Consider the following 18,218-nt stretch of genomic DNA (forward strand, 5'->3'; position numbering starts at 1 on the left):
GAAAATCTTTGGTTTTTAAACTAACAACCATTTCCTCCTTTTTCCCTCAGCACTCAGTGAGATAGAAACTCAATTCCAGACTGATACAGCCAACAACACACAGTACCTCTAACCCCATTGCCAGTTAGACGGCTATTTTACGGGGAAGGACAGGATATCAACATTTCTGATCTTGCCCCCAGCTACCTATTGCTAAATGTACATTCTGGGTGATTGTGCCTAAGAGATGTTGGACCCCTTCTCCACAGTCCATACTTGTGTGATTAAGACTCTACTTTGTGTAAAACACTGCTAAGAATATTGGACCACTGTTCACTTTTGTTCTGGTTTGTGGGATGGCAGTTTCATGATGGGAGTGGCAAGCCAGCAGAAACTGGGATTACTTATCCTCTCCATTGAGTACCCAGCTTCTAAACTGTGGGTGTCACTCATAGATAAGTGTGATATTAACTCCACCCCCACCTCCATAACCATGGCTCAGAGATTTTGCTCGATGGGGGGAGAAGCAGTCTATGGAACAGAGGGTTCCAAATTTATTGCAAAAGAAACTGACTTCTTTGTAACAGTGTGAAGTTCAATTCTAAGGATGTTGCTATGGACTGAGTATTGTGTCTCCCGTCCGCCCCCCATATTCATATTTTGAAGCACTAGCCCCCAATGACATGGTATTTGCAGATGGGGCCCTTAGGAGATACATAAGTTTCAATGAGGTCATAAGGATGGGGCATTCATGAAGGGATTAATGCCCTTATAAGAAGGGAGATGGGCAGACCGAGTGGCACATTGGTTAAGAGTTGGGTTGGGAGCACCAGCTCTGAGCAACAGGGCCCCAGGTCGGATCCCACATGAGGGCCAGTGACACTGCGCCCTCTACAGCTTAGATGGTGAACAACAGCTCGACCTGGAACTGGGCTGCCGTGAGGTGCCGGCGTCGGTGTAGGCTGCAGTGGAGCTGGCCGGCAGCGGGCATGAGCTTTCCTGAGCTGCCCTGAGCCACCATGAGCTGCCGTCCAGGGGTCGGCGAGTGACTGCCTCTCCCAGGAAGAGCACAATGATAATACCAACATGGGCCAGTGAAGTGACATCCTCCACAACTAGAGTGAAGAACAAAATGACAGCAACTTGTCTGTTCCCCTTCCCCGATTCCCCAATGCTGTTCCCCTCCCCCAACTCCCCAATAAAAAATATCTTAAAAAAAACAAATAAGAAGAGGCACCAGAAAGAGCATCCCCCCCCCAACTCCCTTTACCTCTCTCTGTCTCTCTCTCTCCCCCGCCCTCCATCTCCCTCTCCCCCCCACTTTCTGCCAAGTGAAGACACAGTAAGAAGGTAGCTGTCTACAAGCCATCAAGTGAGCTATTACCAGAAACTCCCCATAGTGGGACCTTGATCTGGGATTTCTAGCCACAAGAACTGTGGGAAAATTTCTGTTGTGAAAGCTACCCCATCTGGTATTTTGTTAGGGCATCCCCAGCTGACCAAGACAGGCATTCTCACAAACAGTAGAGGTTTTGATGAAAGGCAGTAGGGAGGAGATAGGAAGATTTATTGGACATGCAGACTAAACTGTAGGCTGTCTAATATTCTAGAGAGAATTAGGAAAGAGGAAGTTGGGAGGAGCCCTCCTGTCATCAAGACAAATTCTCAAACACTGACCTTGCAAACTACGCTTTGAAAAGAGACTACCTTTGGTTAAATCAATCTTTGAAGCAATTTATGCTCAAGCACATTGTTGAAAATAATAGAACAGTCAGCTGGTGATGAGTAGAGTTTAACAGCTGGAGGTGTATAAGGACAGAGCTCTGCCGTAGCCCGTCATCGGAGGAAGAATGTGGGCAATACCTAAGGGTTTGCACCCTGAAGTGCAATATCAGAGGCTTCACATTTCTGGGGGAAATATACTTTATTAACACTTCGGCTGTAATGTTCGGATATGTTTTCCTGTGGGTTGCACTATCAACACCAAAGATGTTTTGTATGCCATATTGTGTAACATTTTATAATAATCTTTTATGTCATCAATACTATTAGATTTTAATTTACCTATACTTAAATCTAATTGATGCCACTGAGTATGTTTTGAGTATTTTTTGCTAAAATTCAATATAACGGTAAATGTCTTACCATATGACAAAGGTTTAAATTAAAAATAATGTTTATGTGCAAAGCAGCTCAAAACATTATTATATTAAATGCATAACACGGTCAAAATATCAACTTATTTTGTAGATTTTGTACACATTTTGAAAAAAAAATGAAATCAATTAATGCAGTGAAAGGGTTAAAATCATTTCCAGTCACTAAACAAATAAAAAAGCAAATAACAAGAGCAAGCACAGGGAAGGATGGACTGGATCAATATCCAGAGTTGCTGTAACATATCTAGAATGTCCACGTTCTAACAATAATTACAAGACATGCAAAGAAACAGGAAAATGTGAGCCATATACTGGAAAAGAGAAAAAGACAGGAAACAGGAACTACCTACCAGAGCAACCAGATGTCAGATTTAATAGAAGAATATTTCAAATTAGCCATTTATAAACACAGCGAAATAACAAAGGAAATAATGATTTAGGAAGTAATTGAAAGTATGACCACAAAGTCACATCAAACTGAGAGCATTAATAAACACAAATTATAAAAAAAAAGAACTAAATGGAAATTCTTCAATTGAAAAAGGACGATAAATTCAAAAACAGAAAATCACTGAATGGCTCAACAATAGATTTAACTGGCAGAGTAAAGAAGACATGATTTTGAAGACAGACCAACAGCAATTATGCAATCTGAACAACAATGAGAGAAAGAAAAGAATGAAGAAAAATGAAAAAATCCTTAGAGACATGCAGGGTACCATTAAGCCCACCAACAGAGAGTTTATTAGCTAGTTTTGTGAATCAACTTGGCTCAGCTTTAGTACCAAGTTATTAACTCAAACATTATTCTAGATGTTGCTGTGCAGGTATTTTGTCAATGTGGTTGACATCCTCCATGGTTGTCCTTACCCAAAGGAGATTACCTTCAACAGTTTAGGTGGGCATAATCATATCAGTGGATAGGCCTTAAGAGCAAAAACCTAGGTTTTGTCAGGAGAAATTGTGCTTCAGAACTGCAAAACTCTCCTGTCTGAGAGTTTCCAGAAGGCGGTTGAAGCACAGCTGTATTGGGATAAGAAAATTATTCCAAATGATAATGCGAAACCACAGGAACAAATGATGAGATCAAGAAATGATAATGAAAAAAGAATAGCAAAGCTATAATGATTTACTTGTTTTTATTGACATCTCCGGGCTTCTTTAAAATATAAAATTATATGAAGCAATAAATTTAACAATGTAATATTATAAAATGCTTGCAACATTTATAAATACAATATATATAACAATAATGTCACAAAATGGGAGATAAGGAATAGACATATAAAGTATCATTTCTCTATCTTACTGGAATTAAGTAAGTCAGTATAAATTTTAAGCTGATTCTGATAATTTAGCATCAGCATGATTAAATTCTAAAACAACCAATAAAGAAATAACTTTAAAAATTAGTTAAAAATTTAAATAAATTAAAATGCTATAAGTCCCCTCTTGCCCATCCTTTTCAATATCAGACTAGAAGTTCTTGTGAGTTCAATCAGACAAGAAAAGGAAATTAAAAGTATACGCATTAGGAAGGAAAAAATAAAACTGTGTTCACAGATAACTCGATCATCTATGTAGAAAATCTGAAAGAATTGACCAAAAAAAGAAAAAACCTCTTGGAACTAGTAAGTGATTATAACAAAGTTGTAGGTACAAGGTTAGTACACACAACTATATCACTTTTTACATATTAGCCATGAGCAAGTGGAATTTGAAATTAAAAAGACAGTAGTATTTAAAATAACACCCTCCAAAATTAAATACTTAGGTATAAATCTACCAAATATGCATAAGATCTATATGAGAATAACAACAACATTTTGATGAACAAAATGAAAGCGAATTAAATGAATGGAGACATATTTCATATTTATGTGTAAGAAAACTCAATATTGTCAAGGTTTTGGTTCTTCCCAACTTGATCTACAGATTCAATGCAATCCCAATCAAAATCTCCCCATAAGTTATTTTGTGGATACTGACAGACTGATTCTAGAGTTGATAGACAGAATATTGAAGGAGAACAAAGTTGGAGTACAGACATCACCTGACTTCAAGACTTACTTATAAAGCTTATGGAGCCAGTGTGATATTGACAAAACAGTAAACAACTAACTAGATCAGTGGAACAGAATAGAGAGCAGAGATAGTAGTCCAATATAAATATAGTTAACAGATATTTGACAAAGGAGCAAAGGCATTACAATGGAGGAAAGATAGCCTTTTTAAAATTTTTTTTATTTTTTATTTTTTTTAGCTAAGCCATCCTGTCACCTGTTGGCAGCTCAGCTCAGGCCGGGAATTGAACCACTGTTGCTCAGAGCTCACACTCTTGAGTGAGCTCTTAACCAACTGAGCAACTCGGCTGGCCCAAAGATAGTCTTTTTAACAACTGGTGCTGAAATAACTGGACACCCACATTAAAAAAATAATAATAAATCCAGACCAGACCTTCTACTCTTCATAGAAATGTACCATCAAAAAAAATATCACAGACCTAAATGCAAACTGCAAAATTATGAAACTCCTAGAAAATAACATATGAGAAAACCTAGAACCACAAGAAACCTGGAATGGCTCTACTGAGATTAGAAACAATAGACTTGGAAATTAGAAATTCCTTGAGATGAATGAAAATGAAGACACGACATGTAAAACTTTTCGGATGCAGCTAAAACAGTGGTTAGAGGGAAATATGTAGCTGTAAATGCCTATATTACAAAAATAGTAAGATCTCAAATATATATCTTAAACAGTTTTAATCATGTTCACACCTAACAACAGAGCACCAAAATACATGAAGCAAAGGTGTCAGAAATGAAGGGGAAAGTAGATTATTCAACAATAATAGTTGGAGGGGTGGCCGGTTAGCTCAGTTGGTTAGAGTGTAGTGCTCACAACACCAAGGTTACCATTTCGATCCCTACATGGGCCGCTGAGCTGCACCCTCCACAAATAAATTGAAATAACTACTCGACATCTCAGAATTATTTCAATTAAAAAACAAAAAATACTAACAGTTGGAAACTTCAATGTCCCACTTTAGTTAACGGATAGAACAACTAGGAAGATCAACAAAGAATAGAAGACCTTAATAACAGTATAAATCAACTAGACCTAGAAGATATCTATATTATCAACTTTATGAGCATAAATCAGTAACTACTATTTTAAATACAAACTTTACACATCGTTTCAGGCATTTTTGTGTTAACCTGCTGGTTTTACTTCTGATACATCTGTTACCGGGAAAGAAGTTTTCATAAAATTCACTGCTTAAATGGATTAATGCCTGCCTATGCTTTAGAGATTGTGTACGTGTTACTGAATTGAGTTTCCCACCACATATGCTGTAGAATTTAAAGGTTAAACATTTATATCTCTTATTAAGATGATATGTGTTGAAATGTTGAAATTGTAAAAGTTGATTCTTCTTTTAAAATTACACATATTCTAAATTTAAATTTTTTAAATAAAATATTGATATGCCACTAACCTTCAGTATTTTTATATGAATGTGTCTACTTACATCTTAAGGTACAGCGATAAAAAAAATTCAAGCAAGAATGAATATGTTTACTTCTGGGCTTCATTATCAGCCTAGTTTCATATTACAAGAGCAAAACAGTACCATATTGTGTTTGTATTGATCACATCCACACAGAGTTATAAATATAATATTTCTCATATCTACTGCTCAGTGTTCACTCATTTAAAGGGTCTGAAAATAAAATTTTTACTATGCTAAAAAAAGTACATCCAAGTATAAATCTTCTGTGCTTCAAATGGTGACAACAAATGCTCCTGTATGCCATATGATCAAACTACATTTGCTATGTACCAGCATCATCACCAACATAATAATAAAGAAAAAACAGACCAATACTGGCTTATTAGTTAATTTTAAAATACACAGTCTGCATATTGGATGAATAATGACCCATATTGAGAAAATTAAACAATCTAAGCCTCTTAACTTTGGTTATTCATTTGGTAAATGTTGGAAGGCCATTGTAAACATTATATTCAATTTCAGAAATGCTTAAGTAATTTCTGATATGTGATCATTTAAATTCTCTTTCATTATCATTCAAATTGATATGAACCTCTCTATCATTGGTTTTTTGTTTTTTTCTTTAACCTGGGAGGAAGTTTAGGATGAATCACCAGAAGGTTGGACTTCATTCCCAGTCTTCCACTAACTGATATGACTTTTATATGGCTTTTTTTGCTTAAGTTTACCTGCGTAAGTTTTGGGTTTCAAATATGTTAAATGAACATGTAATGAATCGTTTTCCCAGGTCAGAAAGATATTGGATGACTACAAGCCTTTCCCGATAGAAAAGGTTTTTGAAAATTATGATTTCTTATCTTGGAAAACTTGGTGAAAGATAAGAGATTTCCAAGCTATAAATATGCAAGAAAAGGCTTTCTTATAGGAAAGGACGTCCTTCTAATGTCATAGAACTAGCTTCAATGAAGTTCAAGAATCTAAAATTTAATTACTTATATTTATATGAATGGTGCCTTACATAATTTAAGGTCAAAACCATGAATCTTGTCTTTATTTCAAGAATACCCAATCAAGGATATAACTTCACAGCTGCAGTACTACCTTTAATATTTAATACATATCTCCAGGCAGGAAAGTAAGGGTGTGAAGTTTTTAATGAAAAGAGTAAGGAAATGCTTGTTTGTTTGTTTGTTTGTTTTCTGTGTACTGGAAAGTGGAATAAATGTGAGCTATTTTCAGAGGATAAGCTCTTGAGGCAGATAACGCTAGAATTGAGTCTTAGCTCTGCAGTTTACCACTGAAACCTGACCTATGAACTCATCGATAAATTACGGATAATTACCATAGAAAGCTGTTGTGAGGATTATGAGTCATTGCATAGGAAACATAGTATATAGGTCCGGGACCTATTGACAGTTCAATAAACTTGACCCATTACATATTAGTGGCCAAAGCCAACAAGAAAAAGGGATACTCAACCATGTCATCAAGACCATTCTTGCTCTGCAAGTGAGTACTCATGGATTCCAGCCTGGGCACTTCTGTTACATGGTTGTATACTGTTTATTGAATTGTAGGTCATGAATAGTTATACCTAAGGCAGTTTGTAATGTGTGAAGTATGTTATGGTAGGAAGGAACATATCTGGCTTTTGATCTGACCACATAGAGATTTCTGCTTTCACTGCACTTTGAGAAAACAGAGAGAGTTAAATAGGCATTACATTGCCAGGTACAAATAATTTGAATTTTCTCCCACTGTCCTCCTGCCATCTTGCCTGTTACCATCTTCTGCTTCTTACTCTTGTCTTCTCTGCCTCTTAGATCTTGAATTTCAGCTCCTGATAGTTGTCTCAAACCCTTCTGGTTTTTGAAAAAGACACCTTGCTCGTGCTTCTTGGATTCACTGATTTTGATCTGCTCTGTTACTTTCACACTCTCTGTCACCATAAATTTATGAAGCCACCACGGCCAGTCAGATATGCTCTGGTCACTCATTCCTCTGCTTTCCTCCCTAACGATGGAGCCCACAGGAGCTGCGCTGGCCCTCAGCTATAGTGATGGGGCTGAATGGACATGTTTTGTTGTTTTCTCTTACAAAATCAGGTATCATTTTATGCTAGACTTGTTCCCAAGTCTGTCTCTGTACTAGAAAGTGCACTTGAAAAGGTTTTTGTTTAACTATAAATTTCCAGATTCTATCCCAAACCTACTGAAATGGAATCTTTATGGGTGAAACCCAGGGGTGTGTATTTTTAAATATGTTCCCTAGTGTTTCTCATGCCACCAGCCTAGCATCAAGACCACAAAGTTGTGTTGTAGAAAACAATATACTATAGTTGACAATTATTACACTACTCCACCCCAGAATGAGAGGCATGAGAAGGACCCAAATAAATAAAATCAGAAATGAAAGAGGAGGAGTGACAGCTGATATCACAGAAATACAAAGGATTATGAGAAAATACTACAGTTACATGCCAACAAATTCAACAATCTGGAAGAAATGGATGAATTCCTAGAAACATACAATCTCCTAAGAGTGAATCAAGAAGAAACAGAAAATCTGAACAGACTGATTAATACTAATGAAATCAAATCAGTAATCAAAACATTCCTAAGAAATAATAGTCCTGGACCAGGTGGCTTCACAGGAGAATTTTTTCAAACCTTCAAAGATCTAACACCTATGCTTTTCAAACTATTCCAAAAAATTCAAGAGCAGGGAAGGCTCCCAAGCTCATTTTACAAGGCCACCATTACTCTTATCCCAAAACCAGACAAAGTCATTACAAAAATGAAAAAATTAAAGGCTTATAACCATGGTTAACGTAGATGTAAAAATCCTCAACAAAATATTAGCAAATTGAATTAAGTAATGCATTAAAAATATCATACATGGTGATCAATTGAGTTTTATTCCTGGGACGCAATGTTGGTTCAATATCCACAAATCAGTTAACGTGGTTTGCCACATAAATGAAAAATAAAAATCATATGATGGTATCAATAGATGTAGAAAAAGTCTTTCACTACATCCAGCATCCATTTAAGATAAAATTCTCAGCAAAGTGGGAATAAAGGGAACATACCTCAACATAACAAGGGCCATATATAACAGACAACAGCTAACATTATACTCAATGATGAAAAGCTAAAAGCAGTTTCCTTAGGTCAAAAACAAAACAATGATGCCCACTTTCATCACTTTTATTCAACACAGCTTTGGAAGTCCTCGCCACAGCAGTCAGACAAAAAGAAATGAAAAGCATCCAAATTGGAAAGGAAGAAGTAAAACGCTTATTTGCAGATGACGTGATACTGTATATAGAGATGCCTGAAGATTCCACCAAAAAAACCTATTAGAACTGATATAAACAATCTATAGGTTCAAAGCAATCCCTATCAAAATCCCAATGACATTTTTCACAGAACTAGAACAAATATTCCTGAAATTTATATGGAACCATAAAAGACCTCAAATAGCCACGGCAATTCTGAGAAAGAAAATAAAGCAAGCGGCATCATGCTACCTGATATCAAATTATCCTACAAGGCCATAGTAATCAAAACAGTATGGTACTGGCATAAAAACAGACACATAGGTCAGTGGAACAGAATAGAGAGCCCAGAAATAAACACATGACTACATGATCAATTAATCTATGACAAAGGAGACAAGAATATACAATTGGGTGACAGCAGTGTCTTCAATAAATGGTGTTTGAAAAAAAGGACAGATACATGTGAAAAATGAAACTAGACCACCCTCTTATATCATATACAAGAATACACTCAAAATCGATTGAAGACTTAAATGTAAGACCCGAAACCATAAAACTTCTAGAAGAAAACACAGGCAGCAAAGTCTCTGACATTGCTCTTAGTAATATTTTTTTTTCTGATATATCTTCTTGGGCAAGGGAAACAAAAGAAAAAAATAAACAAATGAGACTACATCAAACTAAAAGTTGTTGCACAACAAAGGAAACCATCAACAGAACAAAAAGAATTTTCTGAATGGGAGAAGATATTCACCAATGGATACATCCAAAAAGGGGTTAAAATCCAAAATGTGTAAGGAAGTCATTCAAGTTAATACCAGAAAAAAAATCAATTATAAATGGGCGGAGGATCTGAACAGACATTTCTCCAAAGAGGACACACAGATGGTCAATAGACATATCAAAAAATGCTCAGTGTCACTAACCATCAGAGAAATGCAAATAAAAACCACAATGAGATACCACCTCACAACTGTCAGAATGGCTATCATCAATAAATCAAAAAACAAGTGCTAGTGAGGATGTGGAGAAAAGGGAACCTTTGTGCACTGTCAGTGGGATTGCAAATTAGTGCGGCCACTGTGGAAATCAGTATGGAGGTTCCTCAAAAACCTAAAAATAGAACTACTTATGACCCAGCAATTCTACTTCTGGATTTTTATCTAAAGAAATCCAAAATGCTAATGCAAAAAGATATATGCATCCCTATGTTCATTGCAGCATTATTTACCTTAGCCTGGCTTTGGCAGCAACCTCAGTGCCCATTAGGTGATTGGATAAAGAACAGGTGGTACATATATTCTGTGGACTATTACTCATCCATAAAAATTCTTACCATTTGCAACAACATGGATGGACCTGGAGGATATTGTGCTAAGTGAAATAAGTCAGGCTGAGAAAAACCAATACCACATGAACAAACAACAGAAAATACTTACAAATAGAGAACAAACTGATTGTTGCTGGATGGGAGGGGAGTTGGGGTCTGAGTAAAAAAGGGGAAGGGATTAGGAAGTACAAATCAGTAGTTACAAAACAGTCACGAGGATGTAAAGTACAGCATAGGGAACATAGTCAATCATATGATAACTATGTATAGGATGGACCTAGAGGGCATTATGCTACGTGAAATAAGTCAGACAGAGAAAGACAAATACTGTATGATCTCACTTATATGTGGAATCTAAAGAGCAAAATAAATGAATAAACAAAACAAACACGCATAGATACAGAGAACATACTGATGGTTGCTAGATGGGAGGTGTGTTTGTTGGGGAGCTGGGTGAAAAAGTTGAGGAGATTAAGACGTACAAATTGATAGTTACAAAATAGCCACAGGGATGTAAAGTACAGCATCGAAAATGTAGTCAACAATATTGTAATGGTTAATGTATAGTGCCAAGTGGGTAATAGACTTATGGGGGGGAGGGAAATCACTTCATAAATTGTATAAATATCTAACCACTGTGCTGTACACCTGAGACTAATATAAAATCATTGAATGTCAACTGTAATTGAAAAAAAGAAAGGCATGAGTTCTGTTGTATTCACCTTTGAATACTTTGTAGAAAATATAGTGTAAGACGTGTATTTTGCTTTCAATAAATAGTAGAATGAGGCATAGAATGAGTTAGTGAATTTAGTATCAATATCACTATAAGGCAAGTGGAAGGAGCAGAGAATCAGAGAAGAACTTAATGACAACTACATTTTGTCAAGTAGAATAATTTCTTAAGGAACTCTCAGGACCATTTGATTCAAAGTGATTGCAAATCTGATCTTAGCAGAGTATAAGTGTAGCTTGTTTTCTGGAACTCTTCACATCATTACCTCATTCAAGAGTACATGTCTGGAACCTACTGCGACATCAATAATCTAACAGAGACGATCATGGGTGCACTGTTTATGCTGTGAATTTATCCCACGTTATCATGAACAAATGGTTTCCTGACATTTGCATATCAGTTCCACTATATTTATGATGTAGATACTTAAATATCTTTTTTTATTATAACCATTTCAGACATTTTTCTTTTTGAGTTTTATGCTTGCTCTTTTATGCTCACCATATTTTTAGAAGATTATCAGGACTGTCACTTATGCCAACATATGCATGATGTCTAATTCAACCTCTAAATGGGGTCCATTTCTCATGTCCCATAGTAGAATACCACTGTCTTCTCTGATGAATTTTGTGATTGGTATACGAAATTATTTTTCAATCCACACATGTCCTGAAAATCACATCAAGCAGGGTTGATTGATTGTATACCAATCAGTATCATCTCCCCTTTTCCTTACCATCTTCAGAAATGGCAGCAGGGGGTTGAAAAGCTTCTTAACATCATCATAGTTAGCTGTAAAACACTAGTGATCAATGTCAAGTGCAGCATATATAGACACAAAGGTCTTCTATTCTTGATTTTTAAATTCAGTTGCTTAAGTTTTTAAGATAATCATGTTTTATATTTTCTTTTTCTTTCTTTTTAAGTGCATGAGAAAAATAAAACCTTTTTTTGTTTTTAAGATTTTTATTGGGGAATTGGGGGAAGGGGAACAGACAAATTGCTGTCATTTTTTGTTCTTCAGTCTAGCTGTGGAGGACATTGCTTTACTGGCCCATGTTGGTATTATCATTGTGCTCTTCCCGGCTGAGGCAGATCAGTCACCGGCTTCTGGACGGCAGCTCACGGTGGCTGCTGGCTACACACGGTAGCCCATGGCAACCCACTGCAGCAGGGGCTGCAGCCTACGCCGTTGCCAGCGACTCACGGCAGCCCAGCTCCAGGNGAGGGCAGTGTCACTGGCCCTCATATGTGGGATCCGAACCAGGGCCCTCTGGCGTCCCAAGCCAGTTCTTAACCAATGTGCCACTTGATCGGCCCACAAAACCTTTCTTCATGAACCTTTCCAACCTAGTTGTATTTATTTCTCCCTGACATGCATTTTTTAATTTCCTATCTTGCAAGTGTTCTGTATTCCCCGTGCAGTAGAGTCACATGGTTTAGCCCTTTTCACCACCTTAATATTTTATTTTTCTACAGATCACTCTATACCTCAGCAAGATGTCCAGTATGAACTCATTTGTTCCCCATTGTCCTAACTCTGAAATTGACCTCTTCATTATTCTAAGTGGGTTTTGATAATATACTCCTTATGAGATCATTCCAAATGTATTCTCGATGTATCTCTCAGAACCTAAATACCCAGAAGAATAATTTTTCAGAATCAGGAATATGGAGCTCTGGGGGTAAGGGCATGGCTTGTATAGACTATAAGTGCCTTTAAAAGAAAATCTATAATTGAGAAGAGTAGTTTCCAGGGAAAGGAGTCGATTTTTCCTTTTCACTACAGTACTACAAGCTTTCAAAATATTTTGCCTATTGAAGGATGTGAATTATTAAGTATTTCATAGCTTCATAATTTTGATATATGTTATATGGTGTGTGTGTGTGTGTGTGTGTGTGTGTGTGTTTCCGTGTTTCCTTGTTTTGGATTTTGTAAACTAGTAATTGATTCAGATAACAGCCAGTTTCTCTAAAATAGTCGAGCACAAAGTAAGTTGCATTCTAGAACCATACGTTCCCCTACTTTGTCTCAAGTTTCAAAAGGTTGCCTGTGCTCAAGTCCAACGGCCCGAACCACATGATGGAAACCTTTACCTGGCTCTTCAAACTCAGTGTACTATTGGGGCTGTCGGAAAAGTCATGATGCGTTTTTGCAATGAAAAACATAGGAAAAATATGTCATGACTTTTCCGACAACCCAACAGAAATTGAATTTAGCATACTTCCATGCTCCATTCCCTTATAATCTACCTCCTCTTGTACCTACCTGGGGCTATGTGTTTCATCCTTAAGAAGCAGAAGTGAGGAGAGATCATTTATGTACTATAAGGTAGAGTCTTCTTATCCAAGCTCGGCCCAGAATCGAACCCAGAGCACGCAGGTTTAAGCAAAACACAACTGAACTTATTTCTCAGTGGTGTGGGTTTGCCCTATTCTTTTCTCAAGCTCCGTTAATACCATCTCCATACAGAATGAAACATTGCAAATATTCTGAAGGAAACCACTTTACTGAAATAAGTGCATACAACCATTAGTGGGCCCCACACCCATGACGAATAATGGTAATGAAAAAATTGGAGATGACACCATATTCCCCCCAAAGTGTGCAAGGTCTGGTAGAGAAGTTAGATACACACATAGATGTTTTCAGAATCATATTGTAAAATCTCCCAGAGATGGGAACAAGGAAATCAGCCATGAAACCCTGAGAAGATCTCATACAGGTAATATTAGTCTGGGATGGGTAGACTTCACTAAGAAAGGGAAAGTTATTTCAGATCTAATGCACCTGATTTTTAAAGACATGGAATTGTGAAAGAGCATGAGCAATTTGGCGAATGGAAGTTCTATGTGGTTCAAGTTCAGAGTGGTGGTGAGGGTCATGAGGACAGTAGCTACTGGACAGCAGTTAGGCTCAGTTTGTAAGTGATTTTGCATGCATCACTACCACACTTAAACTTTATTCTGTGGGCAATGGTGAACCATTAGAGACTTTGAATCAATGTCATCTTTATTGGTCTAGAAAGAATTCTTTGGCTGGACTAGTGTGTAGGATAGTCTATAAGTTTGGCGAGGCTGGAGGAAGGGAAAAATAGGAGACTTGAAGGACTCTATTACACTTTGGCTAGAGAGTAAGAATAGGGAAATCATGATAAATTGGAGAGATCTTACCTCTTACATCCCTTTCCTGTGCCTCCTTTCTTCACAGCATCTTCTCTCCAAGTGTCTTCTTCATATGTTTGGCATTGACATACACTGGATTCTGGAATCTTTTTATCAGGCAAATCCATTGATGCCAATGGATGGTTGCCATGTCCACATCTGACTGCAGTAGCCAGCTTCTATTTGGAACAGGAGCCTAGATTTGGCTACTCACACTAATAATTTAAATATAGCTAAATGACTCCCACCTCTTTACAGGTGGAAAGATGAAGACATGTTCTCTTGAATGCCAAATGCTGAGGCTGGGCCATGTTTCTGATGAAATTCCCTTCACTATGAAAGCTGCTGAGCCTTACAAGTTCCTCCCTTCAGTTACCTGTAAAACCCTTGCTGAAACTCCCCCTTTTTGCACCGAGGTTCATTCCACTGTATGAGCTCTTTTTTCCCCCCATAAAAGGGCTTGGTTCGGTTTTGTCTGATCAGAATGATAAATGGCATTTAACTCTTCATGGATTCAAATGAACTCTCTAATTGTCTAAGTGAGTCTAATCCTTTCTGAGCATGTTGGTTTCCTGAATTAATGACACACAATATTTTGACAGTGTTGTGGGCTCATCTTCTTTATCCCTGCTGTGATTTAGTTCCCAACAAAGGATTAGTATTCATATTGCATCCTTGGAGATTTTGTCCCCCTTTTCCTGTTCTTCACGTATGACTATGATTAACTTTTTTCAGTTACAGTTCTGTGTATGAATAAGGAGAAACACAGTCCTTTAGTATACTTGATCAGACATGGTTTTGGTCCTTTGAGAATCAATAGTTGTTAAACCCAAATGCTAACATATTTCCAGAAAGTGAGTGGTGCTTAAAACTAGTACCAGAGTGAGCAATGGAGCTTGTGGTCTTTAGGGTTCATCCGGGAAACTGAGAAAGGTTGTCGTTATCGAATATCTTTATTCCTTTCCATCTGCCAAAGCGTGTCAAGGGACTAATTTTTCCCTTTCTTGATATTTTGGTCTATGTGCCATCTCCCACCAGACATTTCAAATAGATATTTAAATGGACAAAGTGGCATAACTCATAATATCTGCTTTGCACACAGCCCCTTATCTGCCATTATGACTTTGAACAATGCCCACTACTCTCTAACTTGGTTTGCTTTCCTTTAAATGTGGTAGTAGAGTATAAAGATGTCTTTGATATTGTGAGACTGTGTGTATTGTCACTGTTATTTTCCAAACACAGCGAAAGGATCCTTAAATAGAAGGATGATTAGACTCTTAGAAAAGACTGGAGGGCATGATAGCTTTAAACCTCTTTCATTCATTTATTTAACAAATATTTGTTGAGCCCCCGTTATTGCCAGGCACATAGCTGTTTTAATTGTGCTAACAAAATGTAACATGTGAGGAAGAAATGATCGGGGTCTCTATTTTTCTAAAGCTCTAAGTGAGGACTCGATTGCTAGATACATTGCTTACTTTTCAAAAGCTTATTATTTAAATAACATTAAGCAAGTTATAGACAGGTGGGTTGCAGATCAGTTACAAAAAGGCCCTGAATGGGGAGAAAAATGGAGCTGCCCAAAAAAACCCCAATGGACTTCCTAGTGAAGTGTGTCTGTCATCAATTGACGTGCTAATACACAAGCCATCTTTTAAGAGTCTGATGGAGTTAATTCCATCTTAGGTGGGAAGATGGACTACGTGGTGACTCCCAAGTGTCAGATTTTTTATTCTATTTATGTCTGTGAGTGATCTGTACAGGCAGCCTGTTGTCCTTCATGCCTGTCTTGGAGCAAGTCATGGCGGTTGTCTATTCCAGCAAAAGAAAATGCATAGGCATTAAATAGAAATAAACAATGTAAAGAACATTTGGCCAAAGAAACAGTGGAGAAGGATTTATATAAGACGATTATAAAATTTCCCTTAAAAAACCCCATCGTATGAGGTCGAACAATTAAGTTCACGAACTCATCCTAGAAAAAGTATTGCATACCTCATTGCTGAATATCGCTTTGGTCACACTTGAAGTACTCCCCTTGGGAAGCTATGCACTGACGCCAGTGCCTAGTGCACCCTTCATAGCAATTTTGGAACTCTTTTTCTGCAGCGGCCATCAGTGCTGTTGTCATATTACCCTTGATGTCCTGAATGTCATCAAAATGTCTTCCTTTCAATATTTCCTTCATCTTCGGGTAAAGAAAGAAGTCACTGGGGGCCAGTTCAGGTGAGTAGGGAGGGTGTTCCAATACAGTTATTTGTTGACTGGCAAAAACTCCCTCACAGACAGTGCCGTGTGAGCTAGTGCATTGTCATGATGCAAAAGCCGTGAATTGTTGGCGAGAAGTTCAGGTTATCTAACTTTTTCAAGCAGCCTTTTTAGCACTTCCAAATAGTAAACTTGGTTCACTGTTTGTCCCGCTGGTACAAATTCATAAAGAATAATCCCTCTGAAATCAAAAAAGTTTAGCAACATTTTCCCAAGAAGTTCATGAACCTAATTTTCAGACTTCGTATATTTTCCTGCAACTCCCAAAATACTACATTTGATTCAAGCCACTGTTTTTTTTTCCAGACCCTTCCTCCAAGCACCCCTTAATCTTAATCTTGCCACTTTCCTCCCAAAGTACTAATACTAGCTCCTTGATTTCTAAGATCTGTATTTAGGTTTCTCTTTTATAGGCAAAACTGTTTAGTGCCATAAAGCTCTTTTATTTCTAACCTTCCACGCCTATCAGTTGTTACTCTGTTCACGGAATTAAAGATCTCTCAGTCACCAGAACCCCTCCGTGCAGACATTTATGAACAAAAAAACATGTATGTCTCCTCTCATGTATAAATCATTTTGCACAGTGCCCAGCATGCAGTAGCCGCCTCACATAGAGTAGCTGCTATTATTGCTCTACTTTATGCGTGTATTCATTTGAAAGTACTTATTATGTGATGACCATGTGCTTAGCACTATTCTAGATACTTAGATCATGACTATGAGAAAGGTAAACAAAACCGTCTTTATGGATATTGTGTTCTTGTGGAAAGAAATACTTAGAAAAAAAAGATACGCGCTATGATATTCAGTGAATAGATAACAAGTGCTAAAATAATAAGACAGGATAAGGGGATAGATAGAGATGTAGTTGGCTATTTAAAATAGGGTTATGAGGAAAACCATTGAGTCCTGTGGGCCATGGAATATCTGCAAGAGGAGTATCCACAAAACTCTGAATCCAAACAAATTATAGTATTAAGTATTGAAATGACTCATGTTACCCAAAATAACATCTATTTAAAATAACCTGTCCAGTCTTGAATATATATTTGTATAGATACATATATGTGTATACGAGTATGTACATATATGTATATGCATATACATATATACCCACATACACATATATACATGTATTTTTTTAAAAGATTTTTTTATTGGGGAATTGGGGGGATGGGAACAGTGCTGGGAATTGGGGAAAGGGGAACAGACAAGTTGCTGTCCTTTTGTTCTTCAGTCTAGTTGTGGAGGACGTTGCTTCACTGGCCCAAGTTGGCACCATCATTGCGCTCTTCACAGGCAAGGCAGATCAGTCGCCGGCTTCTGGACAGCCGCTCAGTGCGGCTGCTGGCTACACACGGTAGCCCATTGCAACCCACTGCAGCAGGGGCTGCAGCCGGCTGCAGCCTACGCTGTCGCCGGTGACTCACAGCAGCCCAGCTCCAGGTTGAGCTGTTGTTCAGCATCTTAGCTGTAGAGGGCAGTGTCACTGGCCCTCACATGTGGAATCCCAACCGGGGCCCTCTGGCATCCCAAGCCAGCTCTTAACCAATGCGCCACTCGGCCGGCCCTACATGTATTTTTAAAAGATAACCACATGGTCAGTAGCCACACTACAGACATCTTTTAAGTATTTGTAGCACCTCATAGCATATTCTGAAAAAGATCCCTTATGTAAAATTATTGAATGTCAGAAATAAATGGGATAGGCTCTGCTCAATATGGTTAATATTCCCTCTTTGAGCTCATCCTAAGATATGCGTCACCAAGGGAAC

At 37.6% G+C, this 18,218-nt stretch overlaps 1 pseudogene; it reads right to left on the reverse strand.

Moving 5' to 3' along the window:
• Positions 1 to 14,300, reverse strand: part of LOC109384831 (60S ribosomal protein L35a pseudogene) — a 62,125-nt pseudogene extending 47,825 nt beyond the window's left edge.
• Positions 14,301 to 18,218: the final 3,918 nt, after the last annotated feature.

This window comes from Hipposideros armiger, unplaced genomic scaffold (assembly GCF_001890085.2).
Source record: "Hipposideros armiger isolate ML-2016 unplaced genomic scaffold, ASM189008v1 scaffold_103, whole genome shotgun sequence".
Classification (NCBI taxonomy): domain Eukaryota; kingdom Metazoa; phylum Chordata; class Mammalia; order Chiroptera; family Hipposideridae; genus Hipposideros; species Hipposideros armiger.